The sequence below is a fragment of the Elephas maximus genome, chromosome 9, assembly GCF_024166365.1.
Source record: "Elephas maximus indicus isolate mEleMax1 chromosome 9, mEleMax1 primary haplotype, whole genome shotgun sequence".
Taxonomy (NCBI): domain Eukaryota; kingdom Metazoa; phylum Chordata; class Mammalia; order Proboscidea; family Elephantidae; genus Elephas; species Elephas maximus.
Window position 1 is genome coordinate 89356395 of NC_064827.1, and position 25653 is coordinate 89382047.

Sequence of the window (25653 nt, forward strand, 5' to 3'; positions counted from 1 at the left end):
ATAAGAAGTCCCGTAAGATAGTCTAGTTCTATCTGAATTGTTCTCATCTCACAGGGGGATACAGAATAAGATGAGTAGAGCAAAAAAGAAAGTGAAATAACCAGTCAGACAAATATAGCCAGAGAAGCAGTGTTTTGGACTCACAGCATGTGCACTCTATGTGAGAGGTTCTCCTGAGGGAGCGCTAAAGCAAGCCTTCTGTTCACTGGCGAGGCGAACCTACGAGAGTGAGCAGCATTGCCAGAGTCCTTCACTGCTCTTAATGCAACTAGGTTAATCTTTTTTGTTGTGTCTTATTTTTTTTTTTTCCTTTCTAGAGCAAAACTTGGAGAGATTTCTACAGTAGGTAACCTTTGGGAAAAAGGTCTCTCATTTATGGGCACTGTGGTGCTTGCTGCTAGAAAGCCTGAGAGTTAGCCAACTTTGAAGCCATCAGTTCTGATTTGTTATCCAGTGGGCTCAGTTTACAGAGGCAAAGAACCAAGCTGTCCCATTGTGGAGCAATAGAGAGTACATTTCTTATGGGCTGCTGTAGGCAGGAGTTCATTTGTTCCATGCATCCCAACTGCTCTAAATAACAGCTTAGTGACTTTACTCAACTGACATTTAACCCTGGGCATTAATTAAAAGAGGCATTCTGCTTCACTTGGACAAGTGTAGATACAATGAGGTGGTGATATTTCTAGACTGCAAGCTGTGAATGTCTTTTAAAAACATTTTCACATGTTTATGACGTGAAAGTTTATTTATTTTAGTGATACCAATATCATTTTGTGATGAAGAAACAGTATATCCCCCCAAACTCAGCAATATCTTATATTCAGTAGCTGAGAAGGTAAGAGAAGATGGGGGGTGCTTTACATTTGGTTACCTTAATCAAAATGTGTATTAAATGCCTGCAATATGCCAGACAAAGAGCCCAGATGGCACAACAGTTAAGCGCTCGGTTGCTAACTAAAATGTTGTCAGCTTGAGCCCACCCAAGGGGTCCATGGGAGAAAGAACTGGTGATATGATCATGTAAAAACTGCAACCAAGAAAATCCTATGGAACAGTTCTACTCTGTCACATGGGGTCATAATGAGTGGGAACCTACTCAAAGGCACCCAACAATAACAACAACACAATAATATGCCAGACACTGTGTTCAGATGTATACATGCCTTACTTTATTGTTACCTTACGAAAACTGTATATTTGTTTTTTTTAAGAAATTTGATCAAATACTCACGTCATACCTACCAGTTGTGGGGGATACAGCTGTGGATAACATAGCCAAGATCCCTGCTCTTACGGAGTTTGTATTCCATCAGCAAGGGAGACAATACTTATTTTCCATGTATTCTCTTGTCTCAATACTGAGATTTTTGTTTTTATTGTTTTTGGTACAGCTATCTTGCATTTCCATTAAAACCATCACTCTCCAGGTGGTTAAGAAAATATTAACATCCAACATTTTATCACACTGACTGTATACCACACATTCTTTTAAGTGCAGAAGATACAGAAGTGAACAAAGAAAGAGTCCTTGCCTCTGTTGGGTACAGACAGACAACAAATGAGTAAACAAATAAATATAAGTGACACATTAATAAATTCAATGCAGAAGACAAAATAAAGATACGTGATAGGGAGACAATGGGAAGCTGATGGTAGGGAGAGCCCCTCTGAGATGGTGGCATTTGAACTGAGACCTGAATCATGAAAAATACCCAGCTATGATAGGTTGTCATGGAGAACAGTCCAAAAAGAAGGAATAAGAAGAGAAGGGAAAGACGTTCTTCAAACTGACAAAAATTTTTGGCAATATGGGTAGGGCACAATGACCCAGAGGGGATATATCAGGAAATAGAGCTGACAAGGTGGGTGAGAAAGAATATGAGTTTTATTTTAACTGCAATGTGTTGGATTTACATGGTTTTTGTATTTGTAAGTAAAAAGATCTGATTTACAGTTGGAAAAATTACCCCGATGTCTGGTGAGATACACAGGACAGCAAGCTGCAATCAAGTTAGAAGGTTGTTTTAGCATTCCACTCAGGAGTAAACCATGAAAATAATGAGCTGTAGTCAGGAAAGGGTTATATTTTGAAAATTAAGTAGACAGAACTACCATCAGATTGGCTATAAGTAGGGTGTAAAGAAAATAAGAATGACTCTCGATTTGCAGGTTGAGTAACACTGGTTGGAAGATGTTTCAGTGACAATGAAGATGGCATAAGTTTGAGTTGGTGTATATTTGTGCACAAGGTGAGCAAAGAGTATCAATAGTGCTGTTTTGGCTATTAAGTTTGTCATGGCAATAATACCAAATGAAGACGTGGTTATCAGGAACTATGTGTCTGGAACCAGGTGTGATGTTAGGCGTAAAATTTTTTAAGTCTTCAGGGTATGTGTAGTATTTAAAACCATGAGATTGAATGAGACTGCTTAGGAGGAGAGTACAGGTAAAGAAGAGTGTAGTAAAAAGAGCCTATGGATATTTCAGTGTTTAAAAAGCTGATACAGTAGTCAAGAATGCAGAAATTGAAACTGGGGAGTGCCCAATAAGGTAGTAAGACAACCTAACACTTTGGTATGGAAAGACAGTGTTTCTAAGGAATGGCCTTAGAAAATATTAGCAGAATTTTTCCATTTTACTGGAAGGAAGAATACAGCGGAATGCCAGATGTTGTTGTTGTTGTTAGGTACCACCGAGTTGGTTCTGACTCACAGTGACCTTATATACAACAGAAGGAAACACTGCCTGGTACGGTGCAATCCTCAGAAGTGTTGTTATGCTTGAGCCCATTATTGTAGCCACTGTGTCAATATATTTCATTGAGGGTCTTCCACTTTTTTGCTGACCGTCTACTTTACCAAGCATGATTTCCTTCTCCAGGGATTGATCCCTCCTGATAACGTGTTGAAAGTATGTGAGATGTAGTCTCGCCATCCTTGCTTCTAAGCTGCATTCTGGTTTTACTTCTTCCAGGACAGATTTGCTCATTCTTTTGGCAGTCCATGGCATATTCAATATCCTTCACAAATACCACAATTCAAAGGTGTCAATTCTTCAGTCTTTTTTAATATTTATCCAGCTTTTGCATGCATGCATATGAGGTGACTGAAAACACCATGGCTTGGGTCAGGCGCACTTTAGTAATTAAAGTGATATCTTTGGTTTTCAATACTCTTAAATAGGTCTTTTGCAGCAGATTCGCCCAATGCAATGTGTTTTTTGATTTCTCGACTGCTGCTTCCATGGCTGTTGATTGTGGATCCAAATAAAATGAAATCCTTGAAAACTTCAGTCTTCTCTCTGTTTATCATGATGTTGCTTATTGGTCCAGTTGTGAGGATTTTTGTTTTCTTTATGTTGAGGTGTAATACATACCGAAGGCTGCAGTCTTTGATCTTCATCAGTAAGTGCTTCAAGTCCTCTTCACTTTCAGAAAGCGAGGTTGTAACATCCGTATATTGCAGGTTGTTAATAAGTCTTCCTCCAATCCTGATGTACTGTTCTTCTTCATATAGTCCAGCTACTTGTATTAGTTGCTCAGCATATAGATTGAATAATTATGGTAAAAGGATACTACTCTGATGCACACCTTTCCTGACTTTAAACCAGGCAGTATCCCTTAGTTCTATTTGAACGACTGCCTCTTGATCCATGTACAGTTTCCTGATGAGCACAATTAAGTGTTCTGGAATTCGCATTCTTCTCAATGTTATCCATAATTTGAACTTCTTCCTTTGGTACTGGTACCATTGGTTTTTGACTACATGCTACTCCCTGAAATGGTTGAATGTCAACCGATTCTTTTTGGTATAGTGTCTCTGTGTATTCTTTCCACCTTCTTTTGATGCTTTGTGTATCATTTAATATTTTCCTCCTTAAAAAAAAAAAAAAAAAATTCCTCATAGAATCCTTTAATGTTGCAACTTGAGGCTTGAATTTTTTCTTCAGTTCTTTCAGCTTCAGAAATGCCGAGCATGTTCTTCCATTTTGTTTTTCTATCTCCAGGTCTGCACATGTCAGTATAATACTTTATCTTTTCCAGCTGCCCTTCGAAATCTTCTGTTCAGCTCTTTTACTTCATGATTTCTTCCTTTTGCTTTAGCTAGTTTATGTTCAAGAGCAAGTTTAAGAGTCTCTTCTGACATTCATTTTGGTCTTTTCTTTCTGTCCTGTCTATTAAGTGACCTTTGCTTTCTTCGTGTAGGATGTCATTCCACAACTCATCTGATCTTCAGTCTTTAGTGTTCAATGTATCAAGTCTACTCTTGAGATGGTCTCTAAATTCAGGTGGGATATAATCAAGGTCGTACTTTGGCTCTCATAGACTTGTTCTAATTTTCTTCAGTTTCAACTTGAGCTTGCATATAAGCAATTGGTGGTCTGTTCTGCAGTCGGCCCCTGGCCTTGTTTTGGCTGATGGTATTGAACTTTTCTGTCATCTCTTTCCACAGATGTAGTTGATTTGATTCCTGTTGTATTCCATCTGGTGAGATCCATGTGTATAATCACATTTTGGTCAAAAAAGGTATTGCAAAGAAGTTGTTGGTCTTGCAATATTCTATCATGTGATTGCCATATTTCCCAACTACTGGTCCTTCTTTTTTCCCAACATTTGCATTCCAATCATCAGAAATTATCAATGCATTCTGATTGCATGTTCGATCAATTTCAGACTGTAGAAGTTGGTAAAATTTGTCAATTTCTTCATTTTTGGCCTTAGTGGTTGGTGGGTAAGTTTGAACAATAGCCCTGTTAACTGGTCTTCCTTCTAGGCATATGGCTATTACCCTATTACTGACAGCATTGTGCTTCAGCATAGATCTTGAAATGTTCTTTTCAATGATGAAAGCAACACCATTCCTCTTCAAGTTTTCATTCACAACATGTAGACCATATGATTATCCAATTCAAAATGACTAACGCCAGTCCAGGATATAGATGTTTATATGTCCCATTTCAATTCTGACGATTTCCAATTTTCCTAGATTCACTTTTCATACATTCCACCTCCCAATTATTAATGGGCGTTTGCAGCTGTATCTTCTCATTTTGAGCCACACTACATCAGCAGATGAAAACTCCGAAAGCTTGACTCCATCCATGACAGTAAGGTCGGCTCTACTTTGAGGAGGCAGCTCTCCCCCAGTTGTATTTTGAGCGCCTTCCAACCAGAAGAGCTCTTCTTCCAGCACTATATCAGACAAAGTTCTTCTGCTATTCATAAGGTTTTCACTGGCTAATTCTTTTCAGAAGTAGGCTGCAGGGTCCTTCTTCCTAGTTGTCTTAGTCTGAAAGGGCAGCTGAAACCTGCCCAACGTGGGTGACCTTGCTGGTATTTGAATAGCAGGGGCATAGCTTCCAGCATCACTGACAGACACGTGAGGGGTTGGGGAGGATACCAGGTAGGTTAGGATACCTGGTAAAGAAATAAAAGGAGGTATTTTTTTTTTTTTTTATTGGATAAGTTTTCTGCATGATGTTTCAGATTAGACCATTGTCAGTGAGTCAGTTATAGATTTACGAGAGATTTGAGGAGAAACATGAGAGTGTGAAATAGTCATGACAAAGAGTGTGAATCACTAGAGAAACATTTTAGGATTTTCAAAGATCGAATGTCCATTTTAGATTTTTGGTCATAAATTTGAAAGAAGCCTTGTTGATAGAATTGTGCAATTTTCTAGGGCTATATTCAGTATCTTGAGCACAAAAGTAGATTAAATAAATATTTATAATTTAATCTGAGTTGGGAATTTTTCAGTTAAGTATATTGGAGGAAAAGAAGGGTGAGATGATTAAGGGTGGATGCAAGGGAGTGGATATAATGCGAGGCCATGGAACCAGAGAAGGTAAGGAGGAAAGTAAAAATCTGAATAGAGTGATGGATAGTAAGAAAGTGGCCAGTGAATTCCAGTTCTCACAAGGTTAGATAATTGTTGAAGTAGGGGTACTAGAGTATATGAGCTAAAAGAATAGGAGGAAAATGGGATATTTGAAATTTATATTTGGAGCTGATGTGTGTTATTGATGAATTCTCATTCTAGGGTTCCATCATGTGAGTAGGAGGCTAAGGTTGAATGGAAGAAAAGGATAATTGGAGATAAGGATGTCAAGGGACTTGGAATTGGCAGTATTGGGATTATGACTGGAATCATGGAGGAGAGTAAGGCATTGAGACAGTTGCTGAAGTAATTGATGAATTATGATGAGTGGAGGGTGTGAATGAAAGTTTTGAGGAAGAGAAAAACTAGGAGAGGTAAAAGATGGTAAAAATATGATGATACACGTCAAAGACAATGAAATTATTAAAGGTTAAAGGAGAGAAATAGTTTGGAAGTGGTAATGGTGGATCGAAGACAAGGTGACTACCTCCTAACTGCTCTAGATACTCCTAGTTTATGCCTACCATCCATACTTTTAGAAGCGTCCCAGTTTTAAATAGTAATCCTGTAAAAGAGATACTCATCTTAACTCCCTGAAGTACATGGGATATGGAAAAAAAAAAAAAAAAACTTCAGCTTAAAGTGACTTAAGATGCTTTCCTCAGTGGACATTCAAGTTGCTGTTAGAATCAGAAGGTGAGGTAACTAATCAAAGAACATGTTGAGAATATAGGCACATTTGTTGGTGATAGCTTGAGAGCTGCGAAAGATAGCCAAGAGTCTTGGAAAGTGGGAAAGAAATGGCTGATGTGGTCAGATTAGGAGATGTACGGAACTGTAGTGTTTCTTTGCAGAGTGATTCAAGGGTAACCTACAGAAAGAGTCAAATTTGATTAGATAGATAAAATAATGATAATTTAGAAAAAGACAAAGAGGAGACATCTGGATCTAAAATGTTATGCTGGCTTTGCTGACTTTGAAATTGGACATTATGACATAGCATGGGATGATAGGTGACTCAAGGTGTCTTCTACCCTCTACAAGCCCAAGTAACTTTGACAAAGGCCTTTGACTAAGGGTAGAACGAAAATTAAAAAGGATAGATATTCAAATGTTCCATGTGCCTAGCCTGATGAGTAGGGAACTGGAACACAAATTTATAGAAAATCAGGTTATAGGAAATAAAGCTATACTTCTTAAACAATTGAATTCGTGGACTGATTCACGTCAGTTGTTTCAAATGGTGCAGTGGTTAAGCACTTGACTGCTAACTGAAAGGTCGGTGGATCAAACTCACCAGCTGTTTCTTGAGAGAAAGATGTGGCAGTCAACCTCCATAAAAATTGCAGCCTTTGAAACGCAATGTGGTGGTTCTACTCTGTCTTATAGGGTCGCTATGAGTCAGAATAGACTCAGAGGCAATGAGTTTGATTTATTTTTTGTTACACTACGCTAAGAAATAAACCCAGAAATCTCAGTGACTTAACACAACAATCATGTTTCTCTCTTATTCCAGTCCGATGTGGTTGGTTATTCCTCTCCACGCTGTAGCGCAAAACACGTGAAAGGAGATGAGATAGATGGAGAAAGTACACTGGTTCTTGACTGCATTAGACTGGAAGTTGTTGCTGTATGCTGACAGTCAGTGACAACTTATAGAGACCCTACAGGACAGAGCCATAAAAAAAATTTGGACAAAAGAGAAACCTTATTTTAGCTCCCAATTACATTTACTTCACTTCCTCCAGGCAACTATTCTTTTCATTCCTGTAGTGGAGGACTTCTTGAGTCCATGATTCATGCTTTCTGGACTCACGGAGTGTTCTTTGAGGTTCACTTCTATGTTAAATATAACATTTTAATTTCCTTCGCCACTTTCTGTCCTTCCCTTCCATAAAAGTTATAAGACTGATAAGACAAGGTTAACTGTGCAATACGAGGAAAAGTCACATCAATTGCATCTGAGATTGGAATTAAAATTTAAAATCCAGAGCTATTTAATACTCCCCCTGATAATTAATGGCACTTTTTTTTTTTTCCTAACCTGTCATTTGGACCAACAATTGAATTGCAGCAAATCTTTTTTAGTCTGAGTTCTTTGAATTTCTTATGACTACTAGAAAATGTCTTTGAAATGAACGTACTTATATGGCCATGAGGGTGGCATTTAAGATTGTTCCCTGAGGAATAAAGCAAGAACAAACCATTTCAGAGCCTCTGAATCCACTCAATGGCACTGGGTTTGGTTTTGGTTTTTTTTAAAACGTGGAAAAGCCTCATGGTATTTGCAATTTTTTCTCATGTTCTACAGACATCCTCTGTAAACACCGAAACAAGCAGAAGATTGTCAGGGATCTCCTTAAATGCTGATTTCTCCCCATCTTAAGATTTCCAACTTTTTAAACTGAATGCTTTTGGATTTAACTTTCTCACCCGATTTTGGATTTAACCTTCCTGTTACATCCGAGGAAATAGGATATAGTAGGATTAACATTTGGGCTTACCATAATGGGGGTTAAGTTTCTACCTGATTGTCAGTGAATCAATTTATTGGTGGTCTGTGGTTAAAGTGCTCGACTGCTAACAAACAGGTCAGTGGTTCGAAACCACCAGTAGCTCTCTGGGAGAAAGACTTGGCAGTCTGTTTCTGTAGAGATTTACAGCCTTGAAAACTCTGTGGGGTTGCTATGAGTGGGAATGGACTCAATGGCAGTGAGTATTGATGTCTTGTTTTATCTTACAATCAAGTTTTTATTCTTGCATAGGATCCAGGAAGAATATTGTACTAATTTGTTGATTTGTTACAAAGTCTTTGCCTTCTGATGCAAATCTATGTAAATGAATCTCTAAATTCTGCACTTAACATGGTGCTATTTTAGACTTAACTTAAAAAAGAATGAGAGATGAAAAGAGAGAGAGGAAGAGAGGTGGGGGAGCAACAGAGAGAGGAAAATGAATGAAAGGAAAAAAAAAAAAGAAACAGAAAAGAAGGTAAGACTGTAGAATGCTACAGTATTTGTTCTCCTCACTGATAGTCTAGGTTATTGCCCTATTTTTGGTTTCAAAAAATCTTCAGGTGAACTCTACTACATAATTGCCATTTATCATATCAGAAAATTTGGCACGTAGGTCTGGATGGTTTTTTGTGCTGTGTGCTGCTGATAAATCTACAAACATAGCAACTGTCACCATCTCGCTCATAAATTCATTATGTGCTGTGTGTATTTTCTTCTTCAATACTTAGCCAGTACAAGCTTTGCCTGGCCAAGCTGGGCTTGGTTGAAAATTAAGTGTTTTAAGAAACAGAAGGAATATGACATTTATAAAGGTACCCTGGGAAGGGTATTGGCTTACATTTCTTTGGAACATAAGCATCATTGGCAAAGTGGAACTGTTACCCCTTTTTGTAGAGTGATCAGTTATTGAAGAGACAAAGAATGGCTATTAAATAGAGCAATGTCAATACTTGGATACAGCTCCAGGTTGTTTTATTCTTTGTCACTTACATATGCCAGTGAGTTTAGCCATTTTAATATTTCTCAGCTTTGAATTAATCTGAGGAAAAAGTGTGTGGATATACTTTTCTTTCACATCAGTTTGCCATCTGATCAATAGTTTATATTACCTTGTTGAAATTTCTCATTATACAGATATTCATAGAGCCTGATTGGCTCTGACATTTTAAAGAATTCTCTTCCAGTTTATGATCGACTGTATTTTCTTGTCACTGAGGACTGTACTTTTAAAATCTTTTATCATATTAACAATCTCATTCACTTATGTGATAGTTCAGCTTTTTTTTTCTTTCTTTTTTTTTGAGATTATGTCTTGGGGGTCTGTCCTTGTTAGGCTTGTCTTTCTGGAGAAGAATTTTAGAATTTTATTATGATTTTTTAAGTTCACTTTAATATTGGCACATTTTAAAGGAAAGAAATGAGTTGAAATAATAGGTTTCTATTTCTGCTGTCTATTGACATCTGTCAAAATGTTTGAAATATGCTGAATTTTTTTTTTCTTTTTTGCCTTGTAAATAAAACCCTGAAGCTGAAGTTTGATAGTGGGCCAACTTACATTCCATGAGTATGGTAAACACTTTCTAAATATCTTCTTTCATATGTAACTGCCAAGTGATTGATATTTTTCAATTTCTTACTACATAGCATTCTCTCTGACTCTTCTGGACTTCAAAATCTATTTTTATGATCCATTTAAAAGCAGAGATATCAAAGTTTCATCAACATGGTCTGTGGCTTCAAAGCTGTATTAGGACTATTGGGTTGAGGTTCTATCATTTGGGTTTTACTATTCTGAGTTCTTTCTTAAATATTTATTTCTGACAATGGCTGCATTTCTCTGAGTTGTGAAATTTTTGAGTCATGTTTCAGCACTATATATATATTTCTAAACCTTAAATCAAGTCTCCTTTGATTTAAATACTCCAATACAGTAAGCCCCAGGTTATGAACATACTTGCCCTGTAATGTTTTATAAATTTGTCCTCATTTTGAAAACCATTGAATCAACCCCTACGTGCAACAAATTCTTCATCATAATCAACTTCTCTTGCTGCATGTGTAGCTTTTAAATCATTGAAAAGACTCCCAACCTTTTTTTGCACTAAAGAAAGGCTAAATAAGAACCATATGTACCTGTTCTGACTTGACCTACAAATTCGACTTAAAGACACGCTTACGAGTGGATCTCATTCATAACCTGGGGACTGCCTGTACTCCAGTACTGTTTTGCTGTTATGATGAAGAAAGAAAGGAAAAGAAAAGGAAAAAGAAAACAGATTTAGGGCACCTTAAACTTGCAAATAACGTTCAGAGCTTCCTTGTTTCCTTTAGTTACAAAATAAGAATAACAAAGAAAAGAATGTATTCAGTAAATGGTTCACTCTATTTATCAATATTTAAAAAATACATATATTTTTAACATTCTGAATTGGATTTAAAAAATAAATACAAAGACTTGGATCCCTTACGTGTTTTCAAATTGTTGTTGTTAAGTGCTGTGGAGTTCATCCCAACTCATAGCAACCCTATGTACAACAGAACAGAACACTGCTCGTCCTGCACCATTCTCACAATCATTATTATGCTTGAGCCCATTGTTCCAGCCACTGCGTCAATCCATCTCTTAAGGTTCTTCCTCTTTTTTGCTGACCCTCTACTTTACCAAGCATGAAGTCCTTCTCCAGGGACTGATCCCTTCTGATAACATGTCCAAAATATGTATGGGATATGAAGTCTCTCCATCCTTGCTTCTAAGGAACATTCTGGTTTTACTTCTTCCAAGACAGATTTGTTCATTCTTTTGACAGTGCATGGTATATTCAATATTCTTCACTAACATCACAATTCAAAGGCATCAATTCTTCTTCAGTCTTTCTTACTCACTGCCCAGCTTCTCTGTACATATGAGGCAATTGAAAACACTATGGCTTGGGTTAGGGACACGTTAGTCTTTAAGGTGACATCTTTGGTTTTCAACACCTAAAGAGGTTTTTTTTGCAGCAGATTTGCCCAATGCAATGCATCATTTGATTTTTTGACTTCTGTTTCCATGGGTTTTGATTGTGGATCCATGTAAAATGAAATCCTTGACAACTTCAACCTTTTCTCCATTTATCGTGATGTTGCTTGTTGGTCCAGTTGTAAGGATTTTTGTTTTCTTTTCCTGAGGTATAATCCATACTGAAGGCTGTGGTCTTTGATCTTCATCAGTAAGTTCTTCAAGTTCCCTTCATTTTCAGCAAGCAAGGTTGTGTCATCTGCATATCGCAGGTTGTTAATGAGTCTTCTTCCAATCCTGATGCCATGTTCTTCTTCATATAGTCCAGCTTCTCAGATTATTCGCTCAGCATACACACTGAATAAGTATGATGAAAGGATACAACCCTGGCACACATGTTTCTTGACTTTAAGTCAGCAGTATCCCCTTGTTCTGTTCAAATGACTGCCTCTTGATCTACGTACAGGCTCCTCATGAGCACAAGTGTTCTTGAATTCCCATCTGCCCAATGTTATCCATAATTCTGTTATGATCTACATATCCTTTGTGTAGCCAATAAAACACAGGTAAACATATTTCTGGTATTCTCTGCTTTCAGCCAGGATCCATCTGACATGAGCAATGATATCCCTCTTTCCACACCCTCTTCTTAATCCAGCCTGAATTTCTGGCAGTTGCCTGTCGATGTACTGCTGCAACTGCCTTTGAATGATCTTCAACAAAATTTTGCTTGCGTGTGATATTAAGGATATTGTTCAATCATTTCTGCATTCTTTTGAATCACCTTTCTTTGCAATAGGCATAAATATGTTTTTTTTTATTCTAGTTGGTTGGCCAGGTAGCTGTCTTCCAAATTTCTTGGGATAGATGAGTGAGCACTTCAGGTGCTGCATCTGTTTGTTGAAACATCTCCATTTGTACTCAGTCAATTCTTGGAGCCTTGTTTTTCGCCAATGCCTTCAGTGCAGCTTGGACTTCTTACTTTAGTACCATCCGTTCCTGATCATATGCTACCTCCTGAAATGGTTGAATGTCGACCAATTCTTTTTGGTATAGTGACTCTGTGTATCCCTTCCATCTTCTTTTCTTGCTTCCTGAGTCGCTCAGGATTTTTCTCAAAGGATCCTTCAATATTGCAACTCGAGGTCTGAATTTTTTCTTCAGTTCTTTCAGCTTCAGAAACGCTAAGCATGTTCTTCCCTTTTGGTTTTCTATCTCCAGGTCTTTGCATATGTCATTGTAATACTTTACTTTGTCTTCTCCAGCCGCTCTTTGAAATTTTCTGCAGGGTTCTTTTATTTCATCATTTTTTTCTTTCACTTTAGCTACTTTACATTCAAGAGCAAATTTCAGAGTCTTTTCTGACATCCATTTGGCCTTTTCTTTCTGTTCTGTCTTTTTAATGACCTCTTGCTTTCTTTATGTATGTTGTCCTTCATGTCATTCCACAACTTGTCTTGTCTGTGGTTATTAGTTTTCAATTCATCAAGTCTGTTCTCATGATGGTCTCTAAATTCAGGTGGGATATATTCAAGGTCATACTTTGGCTCTCATGGACTTGTTCTAATTTTCTTTCACCTTCAACTTGAACTTACATAGAAGCAATTGATGGTCTGTTCCACAGTCAGTACCTGGCCTCATTCTGATTGATGATATCGAGCTTTCCCATCATCTGTTTCCATGAATGTAGTCAATTTGGTCCCTGTTTATTCCACCCATGGTGGTCCACATGTACAGTCCCCATTTATGTTGGTCAGAAAATTATTTACAATGAAGTAGTCGTTGGTCTTACGAAATTCTATCATGTGATCTCTGGCATTATTTCTATCACCACAGCCATATTTTCTGACTGCCTCTCCTTTGTTTCCAGCTTTTGTATTCCAATCCCCAGTACTTAGCAATGCATCATGATTGCGTGTTTGATCAATTTTAGACTGCAAAAGTTCGCAAAAATCTTCAATTTCTTCATCTTTGGCCTTAGTGGTTGGCATATAAATTTGAATAATGATTGTATTAACTGGTTTTCCTTGTAGGCATATGAATATTATCCTATCACTTACAGCCTTGTACCTCAGGATAGATCTTTAATTTTTTTTTTTACAATAAATGCAGTGCCATTCCTCTTCTTGTTGTCATTACTGGCTTAGTAGACCACAAGATTGTCTGATTCAAAATGGCCGATACCAGTCCATTTCAACTCACTAATCCATAGGATATTGATGTTTATGCATTCCATCTTGTTTTTGATGATTTCCAATTTTCCTAGATTCATACTTCGTGCATTCCAGGTTCTGATTATTAATGAATGTTTGCAGCTGTTTTTTTCTCATTTTGAGTCATGATGCATCAGCAAATGAAGGTCCTGAAAGCTTGACTCCATCTACATCATTAAGTCAACTGTACTTTGAGGGGGCAGTTCTTCCCCAGTCATATTTTGAGTGCCTTCCAACCTGAAGGGCTCATTTTCTTGCTCTGTATCAGACAATGTTCCTCTGCTATTCATAAGTTTTTCGCAGGTTTATTTTTTTCCAAAGTAGACTGCCAGGACCTTCTTCCTAGTCTGTGTTAGTCTGGAAGTTTAGCTGAAACCTGTCTGCTATGGGTGACCCTACTCATATGTGAATACTGATGGCATAGCTTCCAGCGTAGCAGCAACACGCAAGCCCCCACAGTACGACAAACTGACAGGGGCGTGGAGGGTTTTCAGATAGCAAAGGCTTATTAACAAGTACAATACAAAGTACAATACAAAGGCCTGGGAGAGAGAAAGACTTCATTTTAAATCTTGCATACACATATACTAACTTTGATCAACTCTGATTTTTGGATACTTAGAGTGTCCCATCTTCCCAAATGCGGATGGGTTAGTGTTTGTATATGATTCAGTTTTTACTGGTTCATGAAAAAATGAAAAAATAAAGACAATTTGATAATTTTTTCATTACTTTAAAAATTTAAAGGATATTTAGTTTTATTTATTCTTTTGATTGTGGCATTGTAATATCCTCTATTTTATGAAATAATGGTCATAGCAGAGCAAGTTTTTTTCTAGTTGGAAGGTGTCAGTAGTGACAAACCCACTTGCTATGGATGAAATAATAATTAGATAAGTAAATGAATAAATGCATAATTATAAGTTATGATAGGTGTTATGAAGAAAGTGCTCCCTGTACTGAGGCAGGATATAGCAGGTAGAGGGCTATTTTAGCCAAAGCAGTAAATTCAGATCTCTGAGGAATCCTTTATTACTAAAACAAGCAAAACCTGGGAGTCAGAAAACTGGAGGTAGAAAGCAAACGCATTGGAAATTGATCAAAATATTCTTCAAAGCAGGTTATTCCCGTTGTAAATTTTTGTCTTTGTGGTCCATTGTCATCCAGGAAATGCATAATTGAGCCCTATTACAAGTAAAACCCCCATTTTTAATTCTTAACTCAATTTTGTTTTTGGATTAACAGCTCAGAAATACAAATTTTTACCAAGATGTAATTAAACATTAAAATATCTTGAGATAAAAAGTAGCTGAATAAAAGATGAATAACATTGCATCCCTTGTGTCTGGTAAATATTCAGTATCATTAATATGAAAAGAGCCCTGCCAAAGCAATAATTTGGAAAATATGACTTCATAGAAAAAAAGGGCAAATAACATCAAAAAGCAATTAATGAAGAGGTGCCAATAAATATATGAAAACTATTTAAACTGATTAGTAATCAAAGCAAAGAAAGCTTAAAGTAGAAAAATTATTAATTTTATCTATCAAATTGAGAAATGTCAATGAATGTATATAGTACTGAGTGTTAGCAAATTTGAAATTTCACCATATTTTATTTACATTTTGAACTAAGAATGTCTTTTTTTAAAAGCAACACTAAGAAAATATAAATCTGAGTAAAAGAATGCACATTAAACCATTGTTCATAGTAAAAATAATGAAAAACATAACATAAAACAATTGGATTTCACATAGAAAAAAAAAAACCTGGCAAGTTATAAAACTCTATAGTTAATATTTATATTTAATATTATCTTCAAATGATTCTTACACAAATCAAATTGTGAGAAGTGCTGTTTTAGTAGATATCTCTGTAAGAACTTGTTGAGTATTCTGTGTGGTTTTATGTTTCTGTTTTTTATATGTTAGATGTTTTATCATTTAAATTGGGTTTCTACAACTTGTCATTTGAAAAACAACCTGGTTGGATACAATTCCTTGGCTTACATTTTTTTCTTGAGTATTTTGAAAATATTTTTCTATATTCTCTTGCTTTGCATATTGCTGCCAGAGAACTTACAACCCACCCTGACCTTATATCCTTCAGAGTAAATTTAATCATTTTGCCTGGGGATAAAAGTATGATAGTTTTATTAGTCTATGTCACAGTGTAATATTTTAATTACACAGTCTCAGATTCCATGATTTTGAGTCAGTTTTCCTAGGCACACAGTGGGCCGTTTCAATATGTAATTACATATATTCTTTTATTTATGGATAATGTTTTCTACTGCATTCTATTGTTATTTTCTTCAGGGAATCTAATCCAAGCATGTCAATCTCCATATCAAACATTTTCTTTCTTATTGCTTTTACTTCTTTCTTTTGTCTTTATTCTTTTAACTGCTTTTATTTTGTACTTTACTTTTATATGAATCTATTTTTCTTGGTATTTAAAATAATTTAGTCTTCATTTCTGCTTACGAGTTTTTTTTATTGGCTTCACTTTTTTTTCTGAGTTTAAACAATTCTCATTCACGGCTTCCTATTGATTGTGATTTATATTTTAAATTTTTCTAATTCTGGTTTGAGTTGTTCCTTCATATCTGGGAATAAATGTTTAGGGATATTTAATTCAGGTTGGAGTGTGGTATGACAGTTTTCCTCTTTCTTGTAGATGGTTATTTAGGGAGTGTTTTCATCAGCTGAAAATGTTTTATTTTTATTCTCATTTTCTGTTTTCCTTTTACAGTAGCTTTGCATATGTGTTTCTTCATATTTCCTGTTCATTTAAAATGCTATGTATTTTTCTTGATGAGCAATAACAGGTGTTTCATGTATTGGGAGAGGGTTGATGTAGTTGTTAGGTGCTGCCAAGTCACTTCCAACTCATAGCCGCCCATGTACAGCACAACTAAACACTGCCCAATCCTGCGTCATCCTCAGAACTATTGCTATGTTTGAACCTACTGTTGCAGCCACTGAGTCAATCCATCTTGTCAAGAGTTTTCCTCTTTTTAGCTGACCTGCTACTTTACCAAGCATGATGACCTTCTCCAGGCACTAGTCTTGCCGTCCTCCCATCTAAGGAGCATTCTGGCTGTACTTCTTCCAAGATAGATTTTCTTGTACTTCTGGCAGTCCATGGGTATATTCTGTATTCTTCACCAACACTATAATTCAAAGGTATCAATTCTTTTCCGGCCTTCTTTATTCATTGTCCAGCTTTTGCATGCATATGAGGCAATTAAAAATACCATGGCTTGGGTCAGGCATACCTTAGTCTTTGAGGTGACATCTTTGCTTTTTAACACTTCAAAGAGATCCTTTGCAGCAGACTTGCCCAAGACTGCTGCTTCCATGGGAGCTGATTGTGGATCCAAGTAAAATTAAATCCTTGACAACTTGAATATTGTCTCTGTTTATCATGATGTTGTTTATTGTCCCAGTTGTGAGGATTTTTGTTTTCTTTATGTTAAGTTATAATCCATACTGAAGGCTGTAGTCTTTGATCTTCACCAGGAAGTGCTTCAAGTCCACTTCACTTTCAGCAAGCAAGGTTGTGTCATCCGCATATCGCAGTTGTTATTAAGTCTTCCTCCCATTCTGATGCTGTGTTCTTCATATAGTCCAGTTTCTCGGATTATTTGTTCAGCATGCAGATTGAATAAGTATGGTTAAAGGATACAACACTGATGCACACCTTTCCTGATTTTAAGCCATGCAACCTCCCCTTGTTATGTTCGAATGACCGCCTCTTGGTCTATGTACACATTCCACATAAGCGCAATTAAGTGTTCCAGAGTTCCCATTCTTTGCAATGTTATTCATAATTCATTATGATCTGCACAATTGAATGTCTTTGCATAGTCAATAAAATACAGGTAAACACCTTTCTGGTATTCTCTGCTTTTAGCCAAGATCAATCTGATATCAGCAATGATATCCCTCATTCCAGGTCCTCTTCAGAATCCAGCTTGAACTCCTGGCAGTTCCCTGTTGATGTACTGCTGTAACCATTTTTGAATTATCTCCAGCAAAATTTTACTTGCATGTGCTATTAGCGACATTGTTCGATAATTTCCACATCCTACTGGATTACCTTTTTTAGAATGGGCGCAAATAAAATAAAACATTTGGTTGGCCAGATAGCTGTCTTCCAAATTTCTTGGCATAGATGAGTAAGTGCTTCCAGCATTACATCCATTTGTTGAAACATCTCCATCGATGTTCTGTCAGTTCCTGGAGGCTTGTTTTCGCCAGTGTCTTCAGGGTGGCTTGGACATCTTCCTTCAATATTGTTGGTTCTTGATCATATTCTATCTCCTGAAATGATTAAATACGGACCAACTCTCCTTGGTAGAGGTGGGGAATTTGTAAGGAAATTTAGCTCAAGGATATCCATTGTTGCACAGTGAGAGTAGTATCTTAGATATATCTTTTTTTAGTGGAGGATGAGTTATTGCTCTTTTGTTTATGTATTATCCTGAAGTGTCAGATCTTGCTTCACTCTTCCCCTTCACAAGTAAACTTCTTAAGGATGCCTCTCCCTCTCAAGTTGTCTCTCTCTCCTTCATTACAGACCATGCCAAGCCCTTTCTCCCTGCTGCCCAGATCTACTAGATCGTAGACCTGGTCTCAGTATGGTATTTTCATAGTTGTAGAGGGAACAGTCTTTTCGAAGATAATCTTACCTGTATTCTGCCCTCCCCTGCATCCTTCTCTACTCTTCTATTGTTCTGCTTATTTCTCCTCAGATATGGGCTGCAAATCTGGCTTTGCTTGGTTCAGATGTTTTCTCCCACTTGCATGTAAACCAGCATTTGTAATATTCTCTGTCTCCTAGTTATGCTATAAACATGCATTGTGGGTGGTTTTGTTTACTTTCTTTTTTGATCTGTATAGTTTTTGGAGCATGTGTGCCATCTCTTCCAACTGCCTACCTCCTACTCATTCTTTGTGTCTGAGCATAAATATTATTTCTTTCAGGATGCCGCCTCTGTCTTCTTGTTGTGTACTCCCATAGCTCTCAACACAGCGTTTACCATACAGTATTGTACTGTATAGTAACTACATTTTCACTTCTCTTTAGTCTCCTTTATACCATTAGCTCACCGAGGAAAGCTTTTCATGGTCGTTCATTTATCCTTCCTACTCAACACAGGTATTGACAGCTATCAGACTCTCAGTAAACATTACCTGGGTGAAGACTACCATTTCTCAGGGAGAAAACAAGAGTGGGGGCAGTTTGCCCTAGGCGCAGGAAATAAGTGGTGCACACATGGAAATAATTTAAATACAATTATAAAACTGACCCAAAGTGCATCTACTCTTTATTATTAATAGGTTAAAAATTAAAAATAACATCATAATAAAATACTCCTCTCAGCTGGGGCAGACCTCTTCTGCTCCCCCTCTATTGGTCCAAACAGTTGCTCTCAAGTCAACTTCAACTTACAGCAACCCCTTGTGTGTCAGAGTAGAATTGTGCTCCATAGTGTTTTCATTGGCTGAATTTTCAGAAGTAAATCTCCAGGACTGTCTTCAAAGGTGCCTCTGAATGGTCTTGAACCTGCAACCTTTTGGTTTGCATCAAGCTCGTTAACCATTTGCACCATCCAGGGACTCCCGGCCATTGGTATGCCACCATTCCATAATCAGAAAAAGAAACATATTTTTGTAGCTAATGCTCAGCCTTCACCCACACCTTTTTCCAAGAGTTAATTCCTTCTAGAAAATATTCAGGAAGAAGAGAATTTATTTTAAGCTTCTTCTAGGGTACACGTGCGTAATCCTTTGATTCTTCCTTACTGCTACGAGCCTCGCTGTGACAAGCTTACTTTGTTGCTAGTTGCTGCCTACACCTCCTGGATTTAATCACTTCTGGCAATGAATAGGTATAGGTTGGGTGGCCCTCACGTTCCTTTACTTCTCTGTTCATTTTTAGTTTGCAAAAGCACAATTAAAGCAGTATTAGTGTAAATGAAATCCAAAACTATAACAAACAAAAGAAATGCAATATGAGAGAGATACTTCAAACTATTTCTTAAATAACTTATCCAATAACCTAAAGAAAAGGCATCCTTAAACCATTACCCTTCAGAATTATCTGATCATGGGCCCATTTCATTTCATAACTTCACTCTCCTATACTTAGGAATGCATTGCAAAACAACAAAATCTCTTTCCATGCCATGATTTTTACAAAGCATGGTAACTTATTTCAGTGTAATTAGCCCAGAGCTGTATAATGGTGGTGGTGGTGGTTGTTGTTGTCTTCTTTTTGGGAAACTTCACCTTTATCTTCAAGGCTATTTCTGTTTTCGTATGCATGCACCCAAGCCCCCCCACCCATAGCCACCATTCATACATAGTACGATTTTCCAAATCAGAATATCCTGTCAGTTGGGCTCTGGCACCTAGGAACAGTATGGAGATATCATCGCATTTCATAGAACAATCCAGAGTGCGTATGAACACTTCACGTCAAGGCCTCTTAGAGTTTTCACCACAAACATGAGTTATAGACATGCTTTATTCTCTCAAGTATGTACAAGGTAACTGCTAAATCCTACACCCAAACAAATTTCCCAAATGACAAACATTAATTCTCAGAGACAGTACATTCTAAATCCACAAGAAGGAAGATAAATATTTTCCTAATTGCCTCCATAACTTGCAAGATGTCTTTTTCACAATGAAGTCAGATACTCACATTATCCTGTAGAACACTTAATTTTTTCGCCTTTCTCTGCCTCAGCCACTCTGTGTCCCTTTGGTTGGTCAAGAATAAGAAAAAGACAAAGCCTTGACTCAAATAGCAACTCATTTTGCTACACAAAACCTGAATGCAGTTTTGACATAATATATGTAAACCCTGGGTTAAGTTTTCAGCTAATAGCCATCCTCATCACCTTTTAGGGGGAGAAAATATTTTATTATTCTAGTTAAAAAAAAAAAAAAGTTTGGTAAGAATTGAGCAACATTTAGCTAGCTTTTTCTCACTTCAATCATGAGTTATGAAGTAATGCTTCTAGACTCTAAGGATAGGTATTATTGCTTACTCATTTCCTTACATCCCACAAGGCCCATTACATGACCTTAGATTCATCAGAACTTATGTGAAATATCAGGGCCTGGGACTATAATCAGGGAATGGTATTTCATTGTCACCAACATGCCAATTGTATCTGTTAGCCGCAGCAGTTTTCCAAATGTCTCTATTGATATTTGAGCCATTATGGGTTTGCCATTGTAAGCACACCGACTGTCACTATGCTGTAATAGATTTAAGATTCCAAAACTTACTTTCGAGAATGGCAGTCCTCATTCCTAAGAAATAGATATCTTTCTGGAATTCACTAGTTGTTATTTTTTTGCCATTTGATTTTCAGAGTGAAAGTTAATAGACACTTAAAAAACTGATAAAGTAAATATCAGTGGATAAGCAACACTTTTATGCCTTTCTTTGTTTCTGTAGATCGAGAGCATTATGAGATAAGGTGTCATCCAAATGACGCACTTTAATTTCTTAATGAAGCCCCTTAGTTCATTATCCAACTGTGTGTGATTTGAGAGCGTAGAATCCGAGTACCAAATGTTAGCTCTGGCAACTAATAACAATATTTGATTGCCTGTGAGGTGTACTCAGTTCAGGTTTGATTAGCCTGTCTTATTCAGGCTAATTTTAAGTCTAAAGAGATTTGGGAAATATCACAGCATCATAACCACTTGATTTTGCTTCCAGATTAAACAAAATGCCTATAATCTTCTAAACAACTAAAATGCATGTGTTGTGTTTAGAAATTATAGTATTTATCAACTATGCTCAGCGGACTATGATAAGTGTTAAGAATGCTGGACTGGGAATACTTCATTTAGTCATCCATGACCCTCCCTGGCTCTAGCATATAGAGAAGCCATTTTGTAACAGAAGCAGAGACACAGTCTTTATACAACTCATTCAAAATGTATTACTGTATTTTACTCAGATAATGTGTGTCGGCTATGTTTGTTTGCCAGCCACCCCATCCCCCAACCCAGGCATATTCATAGGCATACTATGCTAATTTTTTTACAGCAATACCTCACGAGGGGAGAGAACGGTTGGCAAACAAACGTAGACGGTGCACATTATTTGCATAAAACACGGCAATTTATTTCAGTACAATGAGCCTTACCTGTGTTTGTGGTGGCTAGTCTGATATTCTGGGGTTACTTGGAGAATATAATAATTTCAGACGATCTTTACTTCCAAAAGATTCACTCTGGGTTGCTGTTGAATACTTCAGTCAAAAAGAAGAAAGTAAAAATGTTCCTTGCCCTTATCAAAACAGGTTAAAAACCAAAATCAAACCCATTGCCGTCGAGTTGATTTCAACTCATAGAGACCCTATAGGTCAGTGTAGAACTGCCCCATAGAGTTTCCAAGGAGTGCCTGGTGGATTTGAACTGTCGACCGTTTGGTTAGCAGCTGTAGCACTTAACCACTAAGCCACCAGGGTTTTCTCAAACCAGGTTAAGAGTCATAAATTTCATGATCTTCTAATTTGATGAAATTACTAATGAACAATGTTATGATTTTATTTCCGCCATTTATTAATCTTGTGACTGTAGCCTGGGTCTCAGTTTGCTTAGCTAGAAAATGAAGAGTGTTGGATTAGATGATATGGTAAACATTCTTTGTGCTTGCAAATATTTTTACATTTTTTTCTCCATTCTGTAACACAATTGTGTCGTCTTGAAGTTAAGGGTGGCCCTGTGGCTTCTTTGCTTTTAATTTTGCATACTGGTATAACATGAAAACTGAAATGACCTGTCAGTTTTAGCCCATGATTCTTTGCTTGAATGATAAACTTTCACTGTGTTAAGCCCTGAGATTCTGTTATCTGTGGTGGCAGCATTACTACCCTACTTTTATTAATATAAATGCTTTCTAGGATATCTTTCAGCTCAATGAATCTATGATAAGGTGCGCTTGTCTGAAACTTCAACAAAATAATAAAGAAGACCATTAACTTATTTTTTAAGCCTCATAATATCATGCACCTGCTGTTATATACAGATTTTTAAAATATTTCAGAAATATGTGGCCCATGTATGTATTTTTCTAATGATACACATATCCAGTATTTTTGAGGTTTACCAGTAGATTTTATATTTAAAAAAAAAAAAAAAAATTTATTATTTATTTTACATGTCCCTTTTTTTTTTTTATTTCCCCAGCAAAGAATTACTTGGATTAGAACGAACTTAAAATGGATAAACAGCGCTCAACAAATTTACTTTGGACTGTGGGATTTAGTCAAGCTTGAATGATTCGTGACATGTAAATGTCATAATGACAGTACTCATTTGCAGCAATGGATTTAGTTTTGGCCACATGAAAGATGGATATGATATGAAATGGAGAAGGTTGTTAGTTCTGTGGTAGAAATGAAATGTCAGCTGTCTGCTGTATTGTCCTTCAATATCTCAGGGTTGCAAGCTCTTTAGGCCTGGTCATAGTCACTCAAAATACAGATGGAAGAATATGTTATTAAAGGATTAAAATATTCTTTGAAGCTATTTGGGCACTTATTAACATTTTAATCTTAAGTTTAAAAGTACTCTACCTTGATCCTTGGATTTTTTTTTTTTTTTTGATATGACATATACTTCATTTTAGCAACGAGGTGTTTATTTTTAAAGTTTTTTAGCTGAAACCTCCCTGACAAAAATTGAAAAATACCAGTGTTTAAGTATATTGATCTATTTATTATTTATTGCACTAAGGCAATCTCTTTTTCTTTCTTGAGATTCTAGTGTATTATATACCTCAATTTTCCCCCCAAATAAAGCATTCATATGAACTCAGAATATATATAAACCTCCAGGATTAAAATTTTTCATATTTTGTTTTGCTCAAATGCTATATCCTGCAATGAAAATGGAATTTATTTTCTCAAAGTTAGTAAACAGCAATATAGAGAAATATAAACATCTTAGTTCCATCCCACTCTAACACGTGTCTTCTTTTTCCCTTATACTCTTTCTTTGGATAATTGTTAATGCCAAGTCACTATCCATTTTCCATATATGGAAGTCATAACATGAAGTTTCAAATGCTGATTGAGTGTTTATTCTGCTCCAAAATTATCCATCTCATTTTCACTATCATAACTATTATTGTGTGTATGACATTTTTTTCATCAAATGCAAATCATGTCAATTCCATTTATTAATAATCTCTCTTCTTCTCCCTAATTTCCCAAAACTCTTATTTTTCTCCCTTATGCTTTAGTCTATAACTGAGTTTTTAAAGTTTTATTTAAATTGAGAGTTACTAATGATGGAATGGAGAACTGGTGACACAGTGGTTAAGCTATTGGCTACTAACCAAAAGGTCAGCAGTTCAAATCCACCAGCTGCTCCTTAAAAACCCTAGGGGGCAGTCCTACTCTGTCCTATAGGGTCACTATGATTCAGAATCGGCTCAACAGCAATGAGTTTGTTTTTTGCTTTTTTTTTTTTTTAAATGATGGAAGACTTTGTCCAAGTTCATGCAATTAATAAGTAGACCAAACCAAACCAAAAAATTCAAACCCATTGCTATTGAGTTGTTTCCGACTCATAAGTAGACCAGGACTATTAAAGAACAGGCTTTGATACATGGATGATTTTTGAAAATATCATGCTGAAAGAAATAAGTCAGTCACAAAAGGACAGCTATTGTATGGTCTCACTTATAAGAAATATGATCTCCCTTACGTGAAATAAGAAATATTAGTGGTTACCGGGGGTGGAAGGGATGGAGAAAGGAGGAGTATTTACTCAGGAGTTTTTGAGTTTACGTTAATGGTGGTAGAATGATTTGGAAAAGGATAGCCAGGATGTTTGTATCCCTTGAAGAATGTGACCACTGTCATTGAATTGCACACGTGGAAGTTGTTGGGATGGTGTGTGTTTTGTTACGTATATTTTCATCACGGTAAAATAAAAAAAAAAATAGACTTTGAGCTTAAATTATGCCTAAGTGTCTCCTTTCAGACATTCATGCAACAACAAGAGGCTGTTGGGTGGAGTTGCTTCTGTCTTGTTGGACATAAATGGGAGGGGGATGGGCTGTAGATAGAGCAGGGGAGGTGCTGAACCACAGAGCCAATTGCTGGAGGAAAAGCACCTTCACTCCTTTCAAGTCAGAGCAGAGAGTTACAACTCTTCCACCAACAGAGACTGGGGTTGGGTAGGGAAACAGACTCAGTGCAGATCATCTCTTCTTTGTTCATAATAGTGAAAAGAATAGGGTAACTAGGATAGTCAACTGTGGCCCTCATCAAGAACGTGGCTATAGAATATCTTGTGGAGGAGTTAAATATTTAACAAAGAAGGAACTGAGGATAGGCCATGGATTAAAGCTGATGGAGTTTCAGAATCAGCTTTACTTGCTAGACATGTTTCCCAGTCCTCTCTTGCTCTGAAGGGTAGCGGCCAGTGCTATTTGTTAATGTACAATGTGTGCAGTGCATCACACTCTGAGCTAATGGTACTGACAGGACTAGAAGTAATTGACCTGTTGTAAATTATGGGACAAACTTATGATTTGTCATTCCAGAAGGAGAGGCCTATGAGAATCATGCCAGGTGCGTACCATAGATCAGTGTCAATATTCATGATTACACCTGTGAGTAAACCTATTTCATTTTTTGGTACATCCAGTAAATTGTATATCTAGACAGAAGATTTATCCACCATCAGGTAGCGATGTCTGGTACAGAAATAATTTTTCTCTATATTTTTTCACCATGCTTGCTGCCTTTCCTATAACCAAGATTAGGAAAAAAGAGCTGGAAGAATACATTTAACATGCTGGATATTGGTTTATTCAAATATCATGTTTTACATTTGTAGGGAAAATGAATAGAATAATATTAAGAGATGAAAAAGTAAATTGGAGGCGGAGCCAAGATGGCGGACTAGGCAGACGCTACCTCGGATCCCTCTTACAACAAAGACACGGAAAAACAAGTGAATCGATCACATACATAACAATCTACGAACCCTGA